The sequence below is a fragment of the Homalodisca vitripennis genome, chromosome 6 (assembly GCF_021130785.1).
Source record: "Homalodisca vitripennis isolate AUS2020 chromosome 6, UT_GWSS_2.1, whole genome shotgun sequence".
In the NCBI taxonomy this organism is placed as follows: domain Eukaryota; kingdom Metazoa; phylum Arthropoda; class Insecta; order Hemiptera; family Cicadellidae; genus Homalodisca; species Homalodisca vitripennis.
Window position 1 is genome coordinate 158679873 of NC_060212.1, and position 15014 is coordinate 158694886.

Below are 15014 nucleotides of genomic sequence, written 5' to 3' on the forward strand. Positions count from 1 at the left end.
AGCCGCACATGTCAGAAGGAGAATAGCTCAGCAAAACTAACAAACACTAAATAAACAAAATATATTAAACTGGAGCTACTCCTAACTTGTACACCACGGCTCGGAGTCTTTGCCACTCTACCGGAAAGGCCAAACGCCTTCAAATGGTCAGTGGCCTCTGCAGCCAATAAACCACACACACATACACTATATAAAACACACATGAGCCGGGGAGATATAGGTATTGAACCGGCTCAGCATCATGCAAAATTTCAAGTCTATAGGTTACTTCGTGTTCGGCATATCGCTCGTACAGATAGACAGACGGTGATATTAGTTGTTAAAATAAGTAGCGTATTCGCTTTTAAATACAACGATGTAGTGTTAAACTGAAATATTTTGTTCAGCGTAGTAGTATGTCCATAATGTCTGTATTAAACATAAATTATTAAATGTATTCACACTTAGAATTAAGTTTGAAATGTTTCATCAGTAATAATCATATGACAGGGAACAGCGGGCGCCTGCGACAGCTCCCTGAGGTAGTCCTCACGCTCTCCTCTACTCGAATCAATCACCCCGAGTTTGCCATGTTCTGACGCCCGTGACAGGACTCTCGACGTGGTGCGAAGCCGACGTCACGACGCGTCGCTGCTGCGGTCCACCACCCTAACCCTCGCCAAACTATTTAATTAAGATTTTCAATGGCGCCCTCCAAGGTGGGCTTAGTTATTTCATTTGATTTCCTTATCACCCTGTCAGGGGGCCGCCCCTGAGCCACCGCGACCAGAACTCTTCAGTTAATGAGTCCTCGGCAGCCGTCACTCCCCCTGGCTCCTGCCCTCTGACATCGACAGGCTCCGATTAAAAGAATAATTTTATTCTACTGATTGGCAGAACACCACTGTACAACCGCTCGGACGCCCGCCCACCATTCAATTAAAGGATCTTTTCCACGGTTCTTCCCTAGAGAGCTCTAGGGCGCAAAGGGTCAAGTGGGCGATTTAACAAAACTCTTGTAACGCTTTAATCAACTATAAGTGAAGATCAAATACATGAGCGAATTTTAATCGATGTGGTTCAATATATTTCTGGTGTTGTATAGACAGACAATGGAGATATCAATATCACGCTTCCCTCATCATGAGGAGACATGCTTTCTTGTGACAAAATCCAAAACGTTCCAGAAAAGCCACAACTGACTCATTTCGTTTAGGAAGATAATGCTTGATGTGAAGTGAGTTTTTGTATCAACCTTGAAAACAAATCAGCAGCACTATTCCAAATATGGAGGCTTCTCCGAGAATTTCCCAAAGCGTAATTTTTTTACTTTTTCAAATAGGTCTTTCTTTAGTGTACCCCATCTCTCAGCTACTGATTATAAACAGTTTATATTTAGTGAGCGTTTAGTTGACCTTACAACAGGATTATTAAATTTTATTGTCATCATCACTCATTCACATAGGTTTCCAGGTCCAGAATTAAAAAATTGAAAATCAACAGAAACCAGTATATACCGCCCTACATAAGAGAGACAAAGGTCTGTAGGAGTGAGGGTGGTACAGGATTTGGTACTCGGGTTTGGTAAATAATAAAGGATCAAAATAGATTCAAGATTGGTGATTGTTCTAATTAGCTAATTGTTAGCGAAACCTATCACTCGAGGGCGTTGAAAGTTTAAACTTCTGTCTATTTGTGTGTCCACACGATATCTCGAACACGAGTATATTTCAATACTTACATTATGCCAGTTGTCATCCGTATGTAAAGATGATACATGATACAGTAAATCTAAAATCCTTTGAAGTATTACTGAAATCGTGGGAGATATTCAACCAAATACTTGGAATGTTGCACAGAAATTGCGGGTCAAGCCTATTGAATGTTCTAGTGTTTTTGTAAATCGGTATTCTGTGTGTCCACACGATACCTCGAACACAAACACCTATGGACGCATGAAGCTTCATTTGTATACTCATATGGACAACTTTGAGTTCGATGATGGTGCATGTCACTCCATAGGATTTGGGTAAATCCTAATAATATCATAAAAATGTGAAAGTGCCTTTGTTTGTTTTCTTTCGCCCATAAAATATTTAACCGATTGTACTGAAATTTGACATAACATTTTTTCCCATTTTGACAAATGGAATTTCTTAGGGTACCTGGGATGAATATAGGCCTATTTTTATTTTGAAAATCCCTCCGGGCTACACCCCACTGGTCTCTAAAGCATTTAAAAATTCCATCTTGGTCTCTAAAGTTGTGAAATAGTATTAAATTAAAAGAGTCTGTTGTATTAATCAACTGGACTATATAAATATTGTAATATTATGACAAAATTGTATGTTTAATTAATTGAATCATCATTTTAAATTTGTTTACAATTATAGAGCGAAAGCATTAAATAACTTTGATATCTTATTTCGACATTGTGGGACGACATATTAACATTTTCCTTGCGTGATTGTCTGTCTGTCTACTGGCTCAAAGAACATCTCGAGAGAGAGACAAGCGATGGACTAGAACGTTGGCTTGCAACTTCAGCGAAGACTTATATGACAAGTGGGGTGGCGTACTTCTACTTTGTTTTAATATATGACCTTTGTACAAGTAACTCATTTGTTTTAATGTTCAGCGTGTAGAAAAATATCAAATCAAATCATTTTTATTTTGCCAGAACATTACAAAAAATGTATAGCAATAGTCATTTTTCTATAATTTGGAACAATCACTCCACATTGAGACCAGTCAGACATACAGAAATTTCAGTCGCACCACATTCACTCATGCCAAATTTTCCCATTTCCCAACGCCGGCTGTCAGTGTTCCAATTGTGCGGTCACCCAGTCGAATGCAATAAACTCGTCAGCACTATAAAATGCTTGAGACGCTAAAAAGCGTTTTAAACGAGCTTTTAACGCCTTGGGCGTTGGGGCAATTTTTATTGAATTTGGCAACTTGTTGAGAAAACGAACTCCTGCCTGCGAAGGCAAGTGTTCGTAAACCCCCGTCCTGTGACTTCCAGTTCGGTAGGTATCTCTGCCTCTTGTCCCATACGAATGTATGTCTCGACCACGTGTCATGGCACATTTAGACATATAAAAAAAGATTGTCTCTAGGATGTAGAGACACGGTAGAGTCAACAGTTGCAATTTTTTAAAAGCTTCCTTGCATGTTTCTCTGAACCTTAACTGTGCGATTATGCGAATATGACGTACTTGAAATTCTAAGCAAAAAATTACTGTACAAACTTACATAGAAATCACACAATGTAAACTTGTTTGAAATGTTTCAATCGCTATGAACATTGGAACAGGTTACACCAGACCTAACTCGCTCCGAAGCGGACCCTTGAGTGAGCAATGTGACACTTTGTACATAGAACAGGCAGCAGCGGGCAATCAATAAACATGACGTCACGGCTTCTTGAATAAATACAACGATAAGTGCGGTGACAGAACTGTGAGGGTTGCCGTGTTGACTCGGTCTATCTCAGCAGTCCGAATAACACTCGGTGAAGGTTTCAAAGGGCCATCAAAATGGGTTGTTAGACATCGCGCCAATTTGGGTGGCGTGTGGTATTACATCAAATTGAATAGCCCACACTTTTCACAATTGAATAAATACAACGATAAGTGCGGTGACAGAACTGTGAGGGTTGCCGTGTTGACTCGGTCTATCTCAGCAGTCCGAATAACACTCGGTGAAGGTTTCAAAGGGCCATCAAAATGGGTTGTTAGACATCGCGCCAATTTGGGTGGCGTGTGGTATTACATCAAATTGAATAGCCCACACTTTTCACAATTGAATAAATACAACGATAAGTGCAGTGACAGAACTGTGAGGGTTGCCGTGTTGACTCGGTCTATCTCAGCAGTCCGAATAACACTCGGTGAAGGTTTCAAAGGGCCATCAAAATGGGTTGTTAAACATCGCGCCAATTTGGGTGGCGTGTGGTATTACATCAAATTGAATAGCCCACACTTTTCACAATTAAACACATTGTATTATCACAGCATACACTGCATGGACATTCTTGCTTGTGAAATTTCTAAAGCAACATACACATACATAAATATGTACATACATACAGTATACTATAAATCCATGTCAAAAGACCACAGACTAACGAAAGAAATAAAACTAGGCATTCTCATATAATTGTCATTAGAGAAGTTGAAAAATGGCCTAACCAGTCTCTTTATTGAAAAAATATGTAAAACTTGCGCTCAATTTTATTCTCCGTGTTATATTAAAACTGCCTTATAACATAGTTACAGTTGTGAATGAATTATAAACTTTTTAAACGTTTCGTGTACAGAATTATATTGTCGTAATTATACGAATTTTAGAAACTATAGCTTTTCATTTACATTAGAGTCAATCATAAAAAATCGTTTCTAACCTTTCTTTACTAAAAACCTCACAAAGTACTTTACTGTAAAATATTCTTTATTTGGTGAGGTGGTTAATGGGAAAGTTGTTGAAAAAGACCTGAATAAAAATATTTACACTTTAGCCTACATTCTTTCATAAACTGTAATTGCTGTACCATAAGCAAACCTATTGATGGGAGACACGATGTTACCGTATTAAATCTTAAATATTTGTTGTATTTGAGTACTCAATAAAACCATAAAGATGTATATATTTTACAAATTTTGATGAAACCAAATTAAAAACACACCAACTACTTTCGTGCTATTTGTTGTTGGGATACATTTTGAAAGTATAGGACATTTGTTAATATTATTTTTCAAAATAACTACCATTGTTGAAGTGTATATAGTCTAATATTACTAACCTGTAATACTTTATGTATTTATCTTTTTTGCATACAAATAATTTATTCGTATCGAAATCCTAGGTTCTTATTCACATTAGAGGTTTCTAAGATACCCGTGTACAATACTCGTAGTACTGCGGCTTAATACTGTATTCCGCATATCAGCTGAAATTAGGCGAAGACAGAATAATCTACCTCATAACAAAGTACATATTATAAACCTGATACCTAAATATCATGTAATTATACTAATTACACTTTGACAATTTCACTTATGGAGTTACATAATTTTAGTTTTGTAATGTAGTTATTAACTACTTATGTAATCCCTATTCCTGATATATCACTATAAATATGATGTAACGTTTATACAATACTTTTTTCAATTAATGTGAGTTATATAGAGTATTAATACCTGAAATTGAACTATAACTGTAATGTAATGAGCTATACATATTGACTGAGTCAGTATAGTTGTTCAGAATTTCTTCTGCCTTATACATCCCCACCATTGAACAGCCTAATTCGGTCAATGCGCCCGATAAAACCACGAAATTTCCCGGAATAACGTATAAACCCAATAAACCCCGGGGAAGTGGTGTTTGCTGTTCACGCAGCGGAGAGGTTGTAAGAAAGGGCAGGAGTGAATGGGCGTCCGTGCGCTGCTGTTTATGTTTATTTTGGAAAGCAGAGTCGAGCGGCCGGCTAATAACAGTTTTACAGATTAATGGTCGCTGGGAGGGGTATTGGGGGGGGGGGGGTGGCTCGGAGCCAGCGCCACTAAGTGGTAAGGGGATACCGACGAGAAACATAAAATAAATTGGTTCCCACAAAAATAGTGGAAAATTGCTGCCACTGTAGGAATGGGTTGGCAGTTTTCCCGGGACTCGGGATTGGCCAGTAATTGTGCCATGGCGGGGTTGGCTGTGCTGGACCTCTCTGTGCAGTGCTGATCCGATCTAACTAGCACTGGTACGAGCATGGAGATGCTATCTTGCGTGTGTCAGGGAAACATGGGGAGCCACGAGATGATTATGTGCATAGTGAACATTCAAGGATTCAAATTTCGTCACAACATGTCTCCAGTGTTCTGTTTCTTTGGGTTTTATTAAATTTAATATTTATGACATGGGAAACTTGACCGGACGGTATTAAAAATGTTTTATTTATATGATTCTATGTCGATGTCAATCGTTGCCATCATTGGTCGTAGACGTGTTTACGCTAGGTATAAGTATTCAAGTTTTTGAGTACTCATTTGTCTACCATTGATGGTAATTTCGCATATCCGTTTTGTTTCTGGGAAAGTGTAAAATTATTCTTTTTTATAAACTTATTACTGACTATGGATAGTTTGAAAGGATAATTGGTACAGTGGTAGCCTATGTGGCAAAAAGCGAAGCACTGCGTTTTAGAGAGACGACATCCGTCGTCTTCTTTAGGTGCCAAATGACTAAAACAATTGATAAATACGTGTGAATTCCAGTGTAATATATGGAAAACTAATTGTGTATCAAAACTGGCACAATACCAAAAACCAATGTAGGCTTTACAGTTTAAGTGAAGGTGTAAGTTGGGGTGCTCAAACTTCGTTATTTATCTATTGATGGTTGATGGACTAAAAAGGTTTTACTTCGAGGAAATTCGCGTATTACGCAGAATATATATTTTTTGTGAAATCTATAAAGACTTTTCCCCTAAAAAACGGTCGTAAGATGCACTGGATTTGATGGGAGTCGAAATAGGAGGATATTGAAAGGGTTAAAATACCAAATGTTAACTTTTTCCTGGGTAATATTTTTTAGCTTTACACAGCTCTTACAACCAACTTCCAGACAATTAGATAATAATCGACCAACAAGATAAAATATTTCGATACTCACCATCGATAACAGGTTTTTATCTCATTGTTTATCGTATTTCTGTTTTACGTACACAACAAACTGTTTAACTATATAAAGCTATACAAATAATTTGTGTTAACAATATTATTGTTTGATGGGTTTAACGCTTTTGATAGTCTCCTAAGCGACTGTCGGTCGATTTCCTAACGATCTGGTGGATGGAATGCTAGCTGGTTCTAGGCTCACGGACTACATATTTACTAATGGAATCCGGTGTCCTTGTGGTGTCGGTCTAAGTACATCGGTTTTAATCCAATGTCCTCCGTGAACGTATTGCCGTCACCGCGCACAAAGCGACTGCTCTCTCTCCCCAGTGTAATCATCGGCGGTGATAACCGACTTATAAAGTTTTCACTCCGAGGGAGTGAGGGGAGGGTTGATGAGAGAGGCCCCTGAAGTGGCAGGGCTTCCAGGCGGGGCGGCGGCAAGACGCGCGCCGGGGGTCGACGTGATCACGGAGGCTTGGGCTGATATTCCTGTAAAAACACACATTAATTCAATAAGTCCTTGAGAAAAATCTATATCAGGCGCACGAAATCAGGTAACAAATTAAAGGTTTTGTGCAGATTACCGTTAGGGGACATCCCTGTTCGCTTCATTGGTTCGTTACGCTGCTTATTTCTGAACACGCAGCATTGTGGAGTATATTAACAATTTTCAAATCGTTCTGATAAAAATTTGAGCTTGTCACTGCTTCATACAAACCCAAAATTACTAAAGTACCTCATTCAACATTTGTTGACTACGTATAGCACTAAAATTACTAACTTTCCTAATAAAATATAATGAGTAGGTGACGTTTTGACTCGTTGCTTCGCAATTAGGACAACGTATATCGTAGCTATTAAATCTCAAACTGTAAAATGAAAGACCCCAAAATCGGTATCGTGTAATTTTTACTATATTGCATTTATTTCGTAATAAATATCCTTTATCTTTTGTTTTTCAAATTTGGAACAACTATAAGAGCAGCTAACGTGGTTTCTCACATGAAGACTTTATCAGTTGATACTACAGGTTACCTGATAGTTACCTGAGTTGATAGTAGTTGAGGTGTACCTGTGGTACAGTTGATATCACAGGTACACCTCAATGTTGGAAACATTTACATGGGTCGTTTAAAAATATTTTAAGCTAGCTTGGAATTCTGGCAGAGACGAAATAGATCACAATGATGGAGTCTTACATTTGAAATTAAAAATTGTGAGAGTAAAAGATATTTGTTACTAAATTTGTTAGTAACAGAATACTGAACTGTTTGTTACTATAACTAGTACTAGCTTCTGTATTTATAGCGGTCCACGATTACTGGATTCTGTGGTTACAAAAAGTATGTTGTAATTTGTGAAATGGAAGCATGTTTAATGTTGGAAATAAATCATTACAACATTATTGATCACATTGAATCTTAATCAGAACTATTTGGCGTTACGATTTTACAAACATATTATTACTTTTCCAGGCGAATGATTGTTAGAAAAAATTTAATTTTCAGTACTAAAGAGTAATTAATTAATAGATGTAATAGTCATAGATCGTAATATCTCATAAACTTAATGAGATATGAGAAATGGGACATTATTTACGATATATCAATTATAAACTTATAGTCTTGCGGAAATTGTAAATTTTATTGTAATGTAATGTATGAGCTACGACGATTAACATTTCATGTATGCACTTTTATTGCATATTACTTACTTATTTAAAACAAATGTTTTTTTTCTAGATATGATGATTGTATCGTTTAGATATAAAGTAAAAAATATTACAAAAGGTTCAAATTATGCATTTTAAAATAAATAATTTCTTATGTAATTATCAGTATAGCCTATTAGTAGTTAATTGTGTTGTTGTTTTAAATAATATGGGGTTATTTTAGTACTTTAATTTCATAAAAGTAAAACTATTTCCTTTATACAGACTCTTTCAAATCTGATGCACAGTACGGTTCTACTACAAGGAACCCGTCCTTTCTAGTAGGTAGTCGGCATTAAACGTTCAACTTTATCATTTGACTACTTTTTTATTATAAAAATATAATATATTTATTGCACATTTTAGGTAAGAGACACTAGGTAATTTCTACACAACAGTTATGAAATAACGTACATTTCAGTGTCGTTCATCAAAATTTGGTTTTGGGAGGGGGTAGATGAATCTGATTGAAGACAACATCATATTGGGAGTATGCAATCAATATGATTAGATCTAAATTTAAGTAAGTTAAAAAGGTTTAATTCTGAGTAAAAACCTTGTTGTATTTCGAAACAAGTTGCTGCTATATATATATATATATATATAAATATATATATATATATATATATATTTTTTACACTCTTTGGGGGGGGGGGGAGGTAAATTGATTCTATCAGCTGAGTGTTTATGTCAATGGTACACTTTTTATGTTTTTGGTTAATTTTAGCTATTAAATATTACTTAATTTGAAAACAAACACTCCAATAATTATTGAATTTTGTTTTGTGAGGCCTTTCGTGTTCCTTGAGTGTTTGTTTTCAATTAAGTATTAAAAATAATGTTTAACACACTTAATTTATTTTTATCTAACATCATATATTTTTTCAATAAAAAAAATATTACTAGTCAAAAGTTATGTTGAATATTTTAAAAATATAACAACATGATTTTCTTTGTCCTAAAATGTACTTGTTTGTAGTCTTTTGAAAGCGTTGATAAATTTTGAGTTTAGTTCACATTTATTTAGTTTTTATGTTGTGGCAAATAGAACGGATTGAGTTGGTGGGTACACGGTATAAAACATCAGACTTTCAATCTGAATTATAAATAGCGCTGGTTCAAATCCCGTCTACAACCGTAGGACTTTTACCAGTACCCTTGTACTGTATCGACTCTCCTCCTTACTCTGTTTGATAAAGATCCTAGCACAGGCCAGTGCTTCATGAGGATAGATACAGTAAGACTTAAAAGGTGACGGCATCTTCCTTTTATATAGTTCAAAATAGTCAATTTCATGCCAAACAGTAGTGCTTAAATTTCACAGCAAACTGTTAAAATGTGTCCTGTTTCACAGTGATAACTTGCCCTCAATAAAGTAAATATATTTGGATTCGCAGACAGAGGATGTATAGGTCGCGGTTACGTAGCGGTAATATATAGTCGACCCGCCTCCCGGACAATCGACAGTAAGCAAAGTTGCCACAATAAAAGGTCCGGCGCTGCGCTGTAGCAAAGTTGGAGCAAAGTTTGCTGACCGGCTCCACGTTGCGCGTATTCAGCACCGTCTATATATCTTCCCTCTCATTTGTAACGTTCTTTTGTTAGTAAAGTATTACCGGGTAGTTACAATCATACGTGTCTTGTCTTCGTTAAAAAACTGTTACTAGTATTTAGCTTCAGATGAAAATCCATTCCCTACTTTCTAAAAAATGTATTTCTTGTTAGAAAATAACCGACAGGGTTCTATTTTTTATTCATTTCCAGTACGTAGGTATATGTATACAAATGTAACTCAACACACTTTTGAACTAATTTTCTTGAAGTTAGTAACATTATACTTTTATCAGTGATATTCAAACGCCATACATACAGGATGGTTCAACACTGTTCTAACAAACTTTACGATATTATCCCTCAGGCCAAGAATACAACTAGAGATATAATTTCAGTTCAGTGTTTGTCAGTCCCTTTATTCATTTGTGCTTTTCTCCTAATAATACGTAACTCACGAACGGCTAAGTTAGAGGATTGTAATTTTGCATGATTGTTCGTTTTATTAGGAATAAAAATATATTTTGGAAGATAGTAACATGGAATTTAATATATTTATTGTATATATTTTGTATATATACTCATACAAAATAACACCACGAAACCTGATATAATAGTGATATTCAGGAGAAAACAGGTCCTGTGATTTTTTTAATCATATGTGATTTTTTAATCATTTACTGAAACTTGCTGAAACGTAATCGAGATAAGATGTTTACTCACACATCATCCAACGTATCATTCTATTTTAGGTCGATTTCTTAGACATCTGCCTATTGCAATCTCCCTCGTGACGGAATTTTCGGGTGATCCTCAATCATGAACCTCAGATTATAAAACCACAAAAACCTACAAATATATATATATATATATATATATATATTTATATATATATATGTATATGTATATATAAGCTTATGTTATATAATGCGAACTTATTAACACGATAACTGCCGTAATTTTAATAAATCTAGACTAAGCAGAAGCAGTATGTTCACATAACTCGGATGAGTTAATCTTAATATTAAATACAGTGTAACAGTTATTAAAATATCTTCCACATTTTTTTATGGAACAAATATTAACATAATCCATTATCAATTTCAAAATGGCGGACGTTTTTCGGTTTTACGCCATTTCAAAGAATAATTTACTTAACGCCATGTTGGAACAGGTAAAAGGATTTGTTTATATTTTATGTTAAAAAAGGTCAACCAAGGGTTAATACAAGTTTCATAACTTTATCTTAACTGGTTCTAAAGATATAAGTTTGTTAAAATAAAAAAAACACTCTAGACCGATAGACGGAAAACTAAAGGTTTTAGGACACACTTCATATAAACATTTTTGCTCATTTTTATGTGTAGAAACAAAATTCCTAAGTGTTGAACACTTTTACTAACACCCTGTATATATCTAAAGTTCAAAACTAACCGACCCTAATTTGTTCTAGTGTGATTAACAACACTATTTATCAAATACGTGTTATTAATAAACGTGTAAGAGCCTGTAATAGATCTTAACTTTACTATTAACAGTGCGCTAGCTTGTTTAATACAGTTGAGGCTAGACGTGGCAGGATGGTGAATCTAATGGATACATTGCTATGTAAACAGTTGACAAACAGTTGTAGATAACGTGTTACCACTTCATAACAATAACAGTTTTTCTGAGCACTGGCAACTCCTAGCATTCAAATCTGTCATAGAGGCGTTCCGCGTCTTGTCTCCTAGCGATGCAGACAATAGTGACTGAAACTCTAGTTAACTGTCCCCTCATGAGAGATGGCAATTTGAGTGGTGAACTGTCTATCTTGACACTTCTTTAGCGCCTGTTGGGGGGCAACTTTATCTGGCGTATTGGTTCTAGTGCAGATCTAAAAATGGGATGATTGTTTTTAATAGTTAATACTTTAGATAGTATTTAAAAAGTGACAAAGAAATAAGAAATAAGTTTTGTAAATTAGAAAAACGAATGCAGATACAAAAGAATGGTGGTAGTTTCGTGATTAATAACGGCTAAAATGTTTATGAACCCATAATGTCGTGTTATTATAATAGAATTTTTATTAATCCCTTTTTGGTCAAAAAAATGATAAATTGTATTTATTATTATAAAAGCAAGACGTTTGGGCTCAAATGCCATGAAGATTCAGGTAAATATTGGTTAAAAAAACGTGACGCTGACATTGTTTAAACTTCCGAAAATGATTTTCTGTACGATTGCAGATTCTTCCAAAAGACACCTCGAGAAGGAAATGAGTTATAAACTTTAAATTTAGCATGCAAAATCAGCGAAACCTGTTACTCGATGCGAGAAGTGGCGTTTCTACCTTCTATTTAAAATGACTGCAATAAGGGATAATGTTTATCTAACACGTAAGTGTAAAATTAGTATTTTCTTTAATTAGCTATAATTTTCTCAAACTTAAATTAATTTTTATTACTTTGTTCCTTGATTTCATTACCTACAACTTTTTGAGATGTTTGAAAATGGTTTGTTTTATTATAGAAAATTAATGTAAATCAATATTCTTGATTAATTTTCCAATTTTCCTTTGGCCATGTGGACGCCTGGCTTCCAACCGCACTTGACTTCGCTCAGTCGGTGGTACGGTTCAACAACGACCAGACCGCCAGCGGTACAAACAGTATCAAAGGCCCTGAAGAAGTAGCTGCGCGCCTCTCGACCAGATATCGACAGCGGAGTGATGAATAGGTACTCCTGAATATGTAAGAGATGGCCGGCAAACTTTGTGTCCAGCAACTCGGCGGAACTTCCCTACAGACGCCGCGTCGTGGAGTTGGAACGTAAATTTTATCGAATAATGAGGAAGATGACCATGGGCGTGGTTCGCTCTGAAATACTACCATCTAAAAACATCTTCAGATGCAGAAAAAGATATTACTGAATGATTTAAAGTACAACGCAAACTCTGGCCAAAAATTGTATATATGGAATAACATTTTAACTTTTATAGCTTATACTGCACTAAGGAAACTTATTTAGACAACCTAAATGATAGTTTTTAATACATGAACTGTTTTTCTACAGTCCTTCATTTTTTAAATAAAATATGTTCCAACCTACTTATTTAGTATATCTGTATTTCCAAACGAAAGAGACTTGAAAAGAGAAATCTGATCGTTTTCATGCATAAGAAATATTACACATAAACGGTGATTTTTTTTTATTTGCTCTTGCAGAACAAAGATCCAGAATTATACTTTCATTTACTTAACGATCACATACACAAAACAATAGTTCAGCTATTATATATGATATGATATATTATACGATTTGATATAATTCTACATGACTGCTTTAGTAAAGATCAGTTATTAGTTACTTATATTCAGTTTTATGAAAATAAGTACGGATAGTGTTATTATTTGTAAGACAATTCCTTCATGATCGTTTTAGTAAAGAGAATATTGCACTTGTAACAAAAGTCTCAGAAATTTGTGGTGGCCGTAAATAAAATAACATTGTGTATTCTACAACATCATAGAATGAACTCTAACTGTAATAATCTGAGTACAAGTGACATTCGAATTGCACTAATCTGACTAAAAGTTAAATCCGAAGTGAACTAATGTGATTTCAGATCGAATTTGATCCATTCTAATCCGATGAAAAGTTAAATTCCAATTGTACTAATATGATTGAAAGTCAAAATCAAACTGTACTAATCTGACAAAAATTCAAATCCTTACTAAAGTAATTACAAGTCAATTTTGATTTGTTATACTCCGATCTAAATTCAAATTCGAATTGTGCTAGTGTAAACTACAAGTCAAAATCAAACTGTACTAATCTGCCTACAAGTTGTGTACGATCTGTACTAATCTGACAAAAATTCAAATCCTTACTAAAGTAATTACAAGTCAATTTTGATCTGTTATACTCCGATCGAAATTCAAATTCGAATTGTGCTAGTGTAAACTACAAGTCAAAATCAAACTGTACTAATCAGACAAAAAGTCAAATCCTTACTAAAGTAATTACAAGTCAATTTTGATTTGTTATACTCCGATCGAAATTCAAATTCGAATTGTGCTAGTGTAAACTACAAGTCAAAATCAAACTGTACTAATCTGCCTACAAGTTGTGTACGATCTGTACTAATCTGACAAAAAGTCAAATCCTTACTAAAGTAATTACAAGTCAATTTTGATTTGTTATACTCCGATCGAAATTCAAATTCGAATTGTGCTATTGTAAACTACAAGTCAAAATCAAACTGTACTAATCTGCCTACAAGTTGTGTACGATCTGTACTAATCTGACAAAAAGTCAAATCCTTACTAAAGTAATTACAAGTCAATTTTGATCTGCTATAATCCGATTAAACTTCAAATTTGAATTGTACAAATCTCATGACGCATGCATTTTGAACTGTAATAACCTGATTACCAGTCTAATTCGAACTGAAATAATACGGTCAATAGCAGACTGATTTGTACCAATGCGATAACAAACAACATTAAAATTTTACTAATATCACTACAAGTCTGATTCTAAATGTTTGTTGGACAAGTTAAATTTTAATTGTAAAAATCTTACTATAAATAAACAATAAAAGGTCAAAGCTGTTGCTGTCTCTGGCCAACGGCTGACTGAACTGATCTGATTAGGACAACTATATATTACTGTCTCTACAAAGTGCATATGTTTACTGTTATGAATTGACTTACGCACGTCAGTAAAGGGGAAGTTCCGAGCAAGCCGCGATAAATATGCTGGTAGCAGTTCACTAAGAGTGCTGTAGGCCGTATTATAAGGTTAGGACAACTGAGCAGCAGGGGTCCGGCATAATTTAAGCAGAGGGCGGGAAATTACGTATGTTGATAGTGTTAACATTTAAACACCCGCATCTGTAATGCATATGCATGGTTACTATTCCATCTCGTCCCGACCTGCACCCTCTCCATTGTTTCGTCGTAGTAATATCTGACTTTACCAGAGTACAAAACAATTTTTTTTTCATTACGCTTTAGTGATAATGATTTAAAAATATAAATTTAGAAAAAGGTTTATTAGTTGTTTTACTGTACATTATATTATATGTGATTCTTGATTAAGTCAATGAT

The 15014-nt window shown here is 35.0% G+C and overlaps 1 long non-coding RNA gene across 1 annotated transcript in view; it reads left to right on the forward strand.

Moving 5' to 3' along the window:
- Positions 1-15014, forward strand: part of LOC124365088 — a 317158-nt gene that overhangs the window by 212608 nt on the left and 89536 nt on the right. The window lies entirely within an intron of this gene.